Genomic DNA, 8,566 nt, shown 5'->3' with positions numbered 1-8,566 from the left:
TCTATACACAGAGTACCAGTACTGAGTCAATGATAACATGGCTCTATACACAGAGTACCAGTACTGAGTCAATGATAACATGGCTCTATACACAGTGTACCAGTACTGAGTCAATGATAACATGATTTCTGTTTCCCTGCATTAAAACCCCCGGCCACTAGGAGCGCCACCTCTGGATTAGTATTTTCTTGTTTGGTTATGGACTTATACAGCTTGTTGAGTGCGGTCTTAGTGCCAGCATCGGTTTGTGGCGGTAAATYGACAGCTACGAAGAATATAGATGAAAACTCTCTTGGTAATAGTATGTTCTACAGCTTATCATGAGGTACTTTAACTCAGGAGAGCAGAACCTCGAGACCTCCTTAATATTAGAGATTGTTCACCAGTTAACAAAGAGACACACACTTCCTCCTTGAGCCCGACGCTGCTGTTCTGACAGGCCGATGCGACCAGCTAGATGTCCCCCAGTTTATTATTAGGTACACCCATCTAGTACCCAGGTCAGACCCCTCTGTCTCCAGAACGGCCCAAATTCTRCGGGACATGGAAACATTGTTCAATTGGTATGAAAGAGACCTAACAAGTGCCAGGAAAACATTCCCCACACCATTACACCACCATGGACACCAGGCGGGATGGGGCCATGGACTCATGCCGTTTACGCCAAATCCTTCATCAGCATGATYCAACAGGAGCCGGGATTCGTTGGACCAGGCAAGGTCTTCACCAACACTAGACTCCTCAATTATCCGGTGTTGGTGATCGCGCGCCCCCTGGAGCCGCTTCTTCTTGTTTTTTAGCTGATAAGAGTGGAACCCGGTGTGGTCCATCTGCTGCAATAGCCCACCTGTACGACTTGTGCGTTCCGAGATGCCGTTATTTGCCTGTTTGTAGCCCACATGTTAGCTTGCACAAATTCTTGCCATTCTCTTTTGACCTCTCATCGCCCACAGGACTGCCGCTGACTGGAATTATTTTCTTTGTCGGATATTTCTGAGATACTGGAACTGGCACGCCTGCCACGCCTGGCACAGACGATCATACAACGCTCAAAGTCACCTGTTTTGCCCATCCCCCCGTTCAATCAAACAGTACGTGAATAACTCGAAGGCTGTCTGCCTGTTTCATGTAGCCACGTGACTCACTGTCTGTACGCAAACCATTTTTTGTGTTAACAGGGTGGTATACCTAATAAACTGGTGCGATACAGTTGAACTCAGTGACATACAGAATGACTCATGGGAAAGTATCATCTGCTCTAATATGATTGGCTGACAGCCAGGACACAGGAGTATGACTGGTAAAGAGAATTACCCCACCAGAAATACACCTCTGACACATAACCCCCCCCCCKAAAAAAAWATACTTCTCATGTTTCAAGTTTGTTACGTGCACAAGTACAATGAAWTGCCTTTCTTGCTAACTCTTTTCCCAACAATCAATAAAATACACACAACAAAAGTCAAGTAGAAGAAAAACACATGAGAAATAAGAACACGAGAAAGTAAACCATAGAGTGTATACAGGGTCAGTTCCAGAGTCAGTACCATATTTCCAATGTGCAGGGATAATGGAGTGTTAGGGTAGATAAGTATTAGGGTAAGGTTGACTAAGTGCATACGATAGATATGATAAAGAGTAGAGGCAGCGTAAATTAAGATGGTATATTAGCGTGTGTTTAATGAGTCGCATGAGAGCCGTTTCATGAGGAGTGAAGAGCCTTTTCCACTGAGGAGTGAAGAGCCCTTTTTACGTTTGGCATGTTTTCGACCATTTTATTTACGACGTGTTTTGCATGTGTTTAACCATTTTAAATTCAACGACGGTTTGCATGTTTTAACATTTTAAATTATTCAGCTGTTCGATTTCCATAATTGCACTGCTGTTTAACTTTAATTCCGACGTGTGTACCATTTAATTTCAGACTCATTAAACCATTAATTTCACGACTGTTTGCCATTTTAAACCATTTTAGTCTTAGTGAATTTTGGACCCAAGGCAACTCCGGCTCTCTACTAGCTCAATGCAGCCCCGTCGTACTCCGTCCGTTTCGTAGTTCACCATCAGTCCTTGGGTTCTTACGCCAGGCACTCGAACTCCCTGGTAAGCGTTCACAGCCCAGTGTAGGCTTACTACCGTCTGTCGTAGTAAATTTGGTGAGTCATGCCGTTGCAGCACGTTGAGATTGCTGCAATGACAACAACTCAGTCGAGACGCTGGTGACACGAGCCGCCCAGAACATGACGGACCTCCTCCATCAATGCGATCCGCTCCAGAGTGTACAGGCTCGGTGTAAGCTCATTCCTTCGACGATAACGCAAATCGGACATACCGCCTGGTGAGACAAAACGACTCGGTAGTGAAGAGCCATTTTTGCCAAGTCCAGTCTGGTCCAGCGCGGTGGGTTGGCCCATACGCAATGTTGTGCCGGTGATGTGCTGGTGAGGCCAATGCCTTTAACAACGCCTATCAAGCCCTCAGTCAGCCTTCTCAGCTATTTGAGGACAGGACTGAATGGAGGGGAAGTTGTGCGGTTCCTGGTGTATCTCGGAGCAAGATTGTGTGCTGACATCCTGTACTTGTCCGCAGGTGTGGTGTTCGGATGACCGATCCTGTGCAGGTGTTGTTACACGTGGTAGCCACTGTGAGACGATCAGCTGTCCATCCTGTCCTCTCTGTGCGTGTCTTAGGGCAGTCTTCACAGTAGACATTGCATACTTTATTGCCTGGCCTACTTTGTAGTCCTCCATGCCTCCTGCTAGCATGCCCTAAAGGCAATGTTCACGTGCAGAAGAGCAGGGACACTCTGCGGCATCTTTCTTTTTGTGTTTTTCAGAGTCAGTAGAAAGGGCCTTTTGTTGTCCTAGATTTTCATAATGTGACCTTAATTGCTACGTCTGTAAGCTGTTAGTGTCTTAACGACCGTTTCACAGGTGCAATGGTTCATTAATTGTTTTGGTTCATTGAACAAGCAATGGGAAACCACTGTTTAACTTTTAACTATGAGATCCTGTGAAGTTATTGGATTTTGTACAAATGATCATGAAAGACACACGTCTTTTTTTTTTGCTGTGATTGTTGCGCTGATATTCAAGATGTCGATATGGTAGATATAATAATTAAAAATAGATATTTAAAAAAAGTTTTAAATCTTAGCTAGTAGTTGAATGCTTAGCTTAAGGCTACTGGCTATCTCGAAGCTCTTAAGTCGCCGGCACAAATCGTACAATTGAAAAGTGTCTACAGTATCATTATATGTAATTGAAATTCATTCCATCCTGTCTGGTAACGAAAACAAAACATGCTGAAAAAAAAACCTCTAAAAGATGTTCAGAAATTGTCTTTGCTGTATTCAGACCAAAATTAGTAACGTGATTCTCATGTGTTAGGTGTGGTGGAAGAACAAGTAGCAGTGTGCTATAGCATACCATCAATACAGTGCCTTCGAAATATTCACACCCTTTGACATTTCACATTTTGTTGTGTTACAGTCTGATTTAAAATGATTAATTGAGATGTTGTGTCACTGATCACACACACACGTCCAAGTAGATATGTTTTTGTAGATGTTTTTTTTTTTAAAAATTTACAAAGAAAGCTGATATCTTGGAGTCAATAAGTATTCACCTTTTTAAATCAAGCTACAATTAAATAATTCAGGAGAAAAATGTGCTTTAACAAGTCACATAATAAGTTGCATGGACTCACTCTGTGTGCAGTAAGTTTTTTAACATGATGGTTGAATGACTACCTCATCTCTGTACCACACATACACTTATCTGTAAGGTCCCTCATCGAAGCAGTGAATTTGTGAAACAGATTTAACCACAAAGACAAGGGGGTTTTCAATGCGACTCGCAAGGGCACGATATTCTATTTTTTTAAAGCAGACAATTGGATCTGCTGTGAGTTACATCATCTACACTTGATGTCCTATCATAAACACCGTGACTACAAAGATACAGGATCCTTCTAACTCAGTTGCCGGAGAGATGGAAACCAGCTCAGGGATTTCACTATGGGCCAATGTGGTCTTTAAAAGACGAGTTTAAATGGCTGTGATAGAACGAGAGGACACATTGTAGTTACTCACAATACTAACCTAACTGACAGAGTGAAAAGAAGGAAGCCTGTAAGAATAGAACTATTTCAAAACATGCATCCTGTTTGCAATGAGGCACTTAAGTAATACTGCAAAACAATTGGTAAAGAAACAAACGTTTGTCTGAATAAAAAGGGTATGTTTGGGGCAAATCCAACACATCACTGAGTACCACTCTTTATATTTTCCAAGCATGTCTGGATGCTGCATAATGTCAGTGGGTAATAGACTATGCCATAAACAAGGCAAAATCCTAGAGGAAACCCTGGTTCAGTCTGCTATCCCAACAGACACTGGGGATTAATTCACCTTTCAGCAGGAAATACTAAAAAAAACCAAGGACAAATCTACAAGAGTTGCTTACCAGACACATATTGAAGGTTCCTGAGTGGCCAAGTTAAACCTTTTACTTAAATCAGCTTGGAAATCTATATGCAAGACTTAAATGGTTGTCTACGAATGATCAACAACCAACTTGACAGAGCTTGAAGAGTTTTAAAAAGGATAATGGGCAAAATGCTGAACAATCCAGGTGTGAAAAGCTTTTAGAGACTCAGAAAGACTCACAGGCTGTAATCGCTGACAAAGGTGATTTAACATGTATTGACTCGGGTGGGGTTGAACACTTACTAAATAAGAATAATTAGTGTTTTATTCTTCCACTTTGACAGAGAACTTTGTGTTAGATTGTTGACAAAAAAATGACAATCCCTTTTAATCCCACTTTAACACAACAAAAATGTGGAACAAGTCAAGGTGGTTGAATACTTTCTGAACGTCCCTGTATGTTCTGACATCATTCTATTTCTACGCTTGTGAAGAGGAGGGTAGTGCAAGAACATCTAGAGATAGGATAACAGTTTAGCCTGGAGAAATCCAGTCTGTTTGTGCTAACATTCCACTATGACAAGGAATGACAGTTCAACAGACTGAAACACATTTAGTAACAGCGCTTCATAATTCAATAATTACAGTGAATCAAACCTCCATTGTTCATTAGGTTTTCAAGGTTTGCTTTTTGGCATTCCAAGGTAGATCTATCATTCTGCTCATAACCTCTTAGTATGCCACACATGGGTTTCTGCTCATAACCTGTTTAGTATGCACAATGAGGGTTACTGCTCAGAACCTGTTAGTATTGAACACAATGGGTTTCTGCTATACCTTTAGTATGCACACAATGGGAGTTTCTGCTCTAGCCTATTAGTATGCACACCAATGGGGTCTTCCTGCTTATACCTTAGTAATGAACAAATGGGGTTTCCTTCTTGTGATGGATGAACTAACAACAACTAAATAACTGCAACAAAGTAACGCGTTGGTGGTCCTGTGATAAACACCAGTCACGGGATAATGTCTTGACTTATTCTTATGTGTCCCAATCTCCTTTAGGTGAAGTGCTATTTGGAACCAAACTGGGACTGGAGCTTTAAGGAAAAACAATAAGGCATTTCATATGGATTTACGTTGAACGTCGGAAGTTTACATACATCTTAGCGAAATACACTTTAAACTCAGTTTTTCACAATTCTGCATTTATCCCGGTACAATTCCCTGTCCTTTATGGTTAGTTAGGAATCACCACTTTATCTTTAAGAAATGTGAAATGTCAGAATAATAAGTAGAGGAGACTTATTTATTTCAGCTTTTATTTCTTCATCACATTCAAGTGGGTCAGAAGTTTACATACACTCATTAGTATTTGGTAGATTGCTTTAAACTAGTTTTAACTTGAGTCAAACGTTTTCAGGTTGCCTTCCAACAAGCTTCCCATAATAAGTTGGGGAATTTTTTGGCATTCCTCCTGACAGGTGAGTCAGGTTTGTAGGCCTCTTGCTCGCACACGCTTTTCAGTTCTGCCGACACATTTTTCTAATGTTTAGAGGTCAGGCCTTTGTGCTGCACTCCAAATACCTTGCTTTTGATGTCCTTAAGCATTTTGGCCACAACTTGGAAGTATGCTTGGGGTCATTGTCCATTTGGAAGACGCCATTTGCGACCAAAGCTTTAACTTCCTGACTGATGTCTTGAGAGTTGCTTCAATATATCCACATCATTTTCCTACCTCATGATGCTATCTATTTTGTGAAGTGCACCAGTCCTCCTAGCCAGCAAAGCACCCCACATGATCTGCCACCCCCGTGTCACGGTTTTGGGACTGCGTGTTCTTCGGCTTGCCAAACCTCCCTTTTTTCCTCCAACTAACAATGGTCATTATGGGCCACAGTTCCCTTTTTGTTGCATCAGACAAGACGGACGTTTTCCAAGAAGAGATCTTCGTCCCATGTGGTTGCAAACGTAAGTCTGGCTTTTATGGTGGTTTGGTAGCAGTGGCTTCTTTCTTGCTGAACGGCATTTCAGGTTATGTTGATATAGGACTTGTTTTACTGTGGATATAGATACTTTTGTACCGTTTCTCCAGCATCTTTCACAAGGTCTTTGCTGTTGTTCTGGGATTGATTTGCACTTTTCGCACAAAGTACGTTCATTCAGGAGACGAAGCGTTCCTTCCTGAGCGGTAATGACGGCTGCGTGGTCCCATGGTGTTTATACTTGCGTACTATTTGTTTGTACAGATGCGTGGTACCTTCAGGCGTTTGGGAAATTGCCTCCAAGGATGTAACCAGACTGTGGAGGTTACAATTGGTTTTTCTGAGGTCTTAGGCTGGATTTCTTTAGATTTTCCCATGATGTCAAGCAAAGAGGCACTGAAAGTTTGAAAGTAGGCCTTGGGAATACATCACAGATACACTTATATTGACTCAAATTATGTAAATTAGCCTTAATCAGAAGCTTCTAAAGCCATGACATCAGTTTTCTGGAAATTTTTCCAAACTGTTAAAGGCACAGTCCCTTCTGTAAATTCTGACCCTGGAATTGTGATACAGTGAATTATAAGTGAATAATCAGTCTGTCAACAATTTGTTGGAAAACATGAATTGGTGTCATGCACAAGTAGATGTCCGTAATCGACTTGCCAAAACTATAGTTTGTTAACAGACATTTGTGGAGCGGTTGAAAATGTTTTAATGACTCAACCTAAGTGTATGTTAATTCCGACTTCAACTGTATGCTGTAGATATGTTAATAATATCCCTTTAGTAACACACCTGACAGCATTATCATTTAGCATGCTTTTAAGCTCAAGCCGAGGGTTGGGGGACATACAGGGGCGAGACAGACAGAGGGGGAGTCTAGTACAGCATGTGTCTTGCATTGTTTTGTCTCTATAATAACCGTGTTGAATTTTAATTGTTGGAGAAGCAGCGTCACCCAACAGTTTCTTAGCTGGTATTTAAAATACTTGAAAACAGTATAGAACATAGCCTGGGTATTACCATATATCTGAAACAGGTAAGAAATAGACTGGTATTAACAATATATTGTTATTCTGAAACAGTCCAATACTTTTCCCGATCGTAACATCTGAAATTCTTATTTTCCAGGAAGTATCCTTCTTGGAGGAATCCGGGAATTTCCTCTTATTGAATGAATTAGATTTTCGTTGTTTAATTTTCAATAAAAGTCAAAAAAAATATACTTGAATGTGGATAAACATTGTCTGCAACTCTCTGTTTGCCCTTTTGTTCAAATAGTTGCAATTTTGCTATGTGCAAAATGAAGCTGCCATGGTCTTTTGTGCCGTGCGCTGCATAGAATCATGTGATGCTTGAATAAAATTAAAGAAAAAATCCAGAATAAATGTCTTCGGAAGTAGAAACTGCTGTGTTAATGCAGTATTTTGGAACTGAACACACAGGAGAGAAGTACAGGTCCGTAGTGGGGGCAGAAGGAGGGTATGGGAAGAACATCAGGAGAGAAGGTACAGGCCGTAGTGGGGCAGAAGAACGGGATATGGACAGACACACAGGAGAGAGCGTACTAGGTCCGTAGTGGGGCTGAAGGACGGGTATGGGACAGACACCAGAGGAGACAGTACAGGTTCCGTAGTGGGGCAGAAGGAGGGTTGGGACAGACACACAGGGAGAGACAGTACAGGTCGTTAGTGGGGCAGAAGGACGGGTATGGGAACAGACAACACAGGAAGAGAGACAGTAAGGTCGTAGTGGGGCAGAAGGACGGGTACGGGCAGAAACAGGAGAGAGACAGTAAAGGTCCGTCGTGGGGCGAAGGGGGTATGGGACAGACACAGGAGAGAGACAGTACGGTCGCGGTAGTGGGGCAGAAGGACAGGTTGGGAGACCACAGGAGAGAGACAGTACAGGTCGTAGTGGGGCAGAAGGACGGGTATGGGGCAGACACACAGGAGAGAGACAGTAAGGTCCGTATGGGGCAGAAGGACGGGTATGGGGCAGACACACAGGAAGAGACAGTAACAGGTACGTAGTGGGGCAGAAGGAGGGTTGGGGAACACACAGGAGAGAGACAGTAAGGTCCGTGTGGGGAGAGGCGGGTATGGGGCAGACACAGGAGAGAGACAGTACAGGTCGTAGTGGGGCAGAA

General features: G+C 42.4%; 1 protein-coding gene and 1 long non-coding RNA gene across 2 annotated transcripts in view; both read right to left on the bottom strand.

The window, feature by feature from the left end:
• The window catches only part of LOC112070976 (serine-rich adhesin for platelets-like), a 75,981-nt gene that overhangs the window by 29,624 nt on the left and 37,791 nt on the right, over positions 1–8,566 (bottom strand). The gene's annotated exons all lie outside the window — the stretch shown is intronic.
• LOC139024416 (uncharacterized) overlaps positions 5,025–8,566 on the bottom strand; it is a 14,399-nt gene continuing 10,857 nt past the window's right edge. The window contains exon 3 of the long non-coding RNA XR_011475711.1: positions 5,025–5,086. This is a non-coding gene — a long non-coding RNA (uncharacterized lncRNA). The remainder of the gene's footprint in view (positions 5,087–8,566) is intronic.

This window comes from Salvelinus sp. IW2-2015, unplaced genomic scaffold, assembly GCF_002910315.2.
Source record: "Salvelinus sp. IW2-2015 unplaced genomic scaffold, ASM291031v2 Un_scaffold1481, whole genome shotgun sequence".
Classification (NCBI taxonomy): domain Eukaryota; kingdom Metazoa; phylum Chordata; class Actinopteri; order Salmoniformes; family Salmonidae; genus Salvelinus; species Salvelinus sp. IW2-2015.
This window is presented reverse-complemented; position numbering and strand designations above follow the sequence as displayed.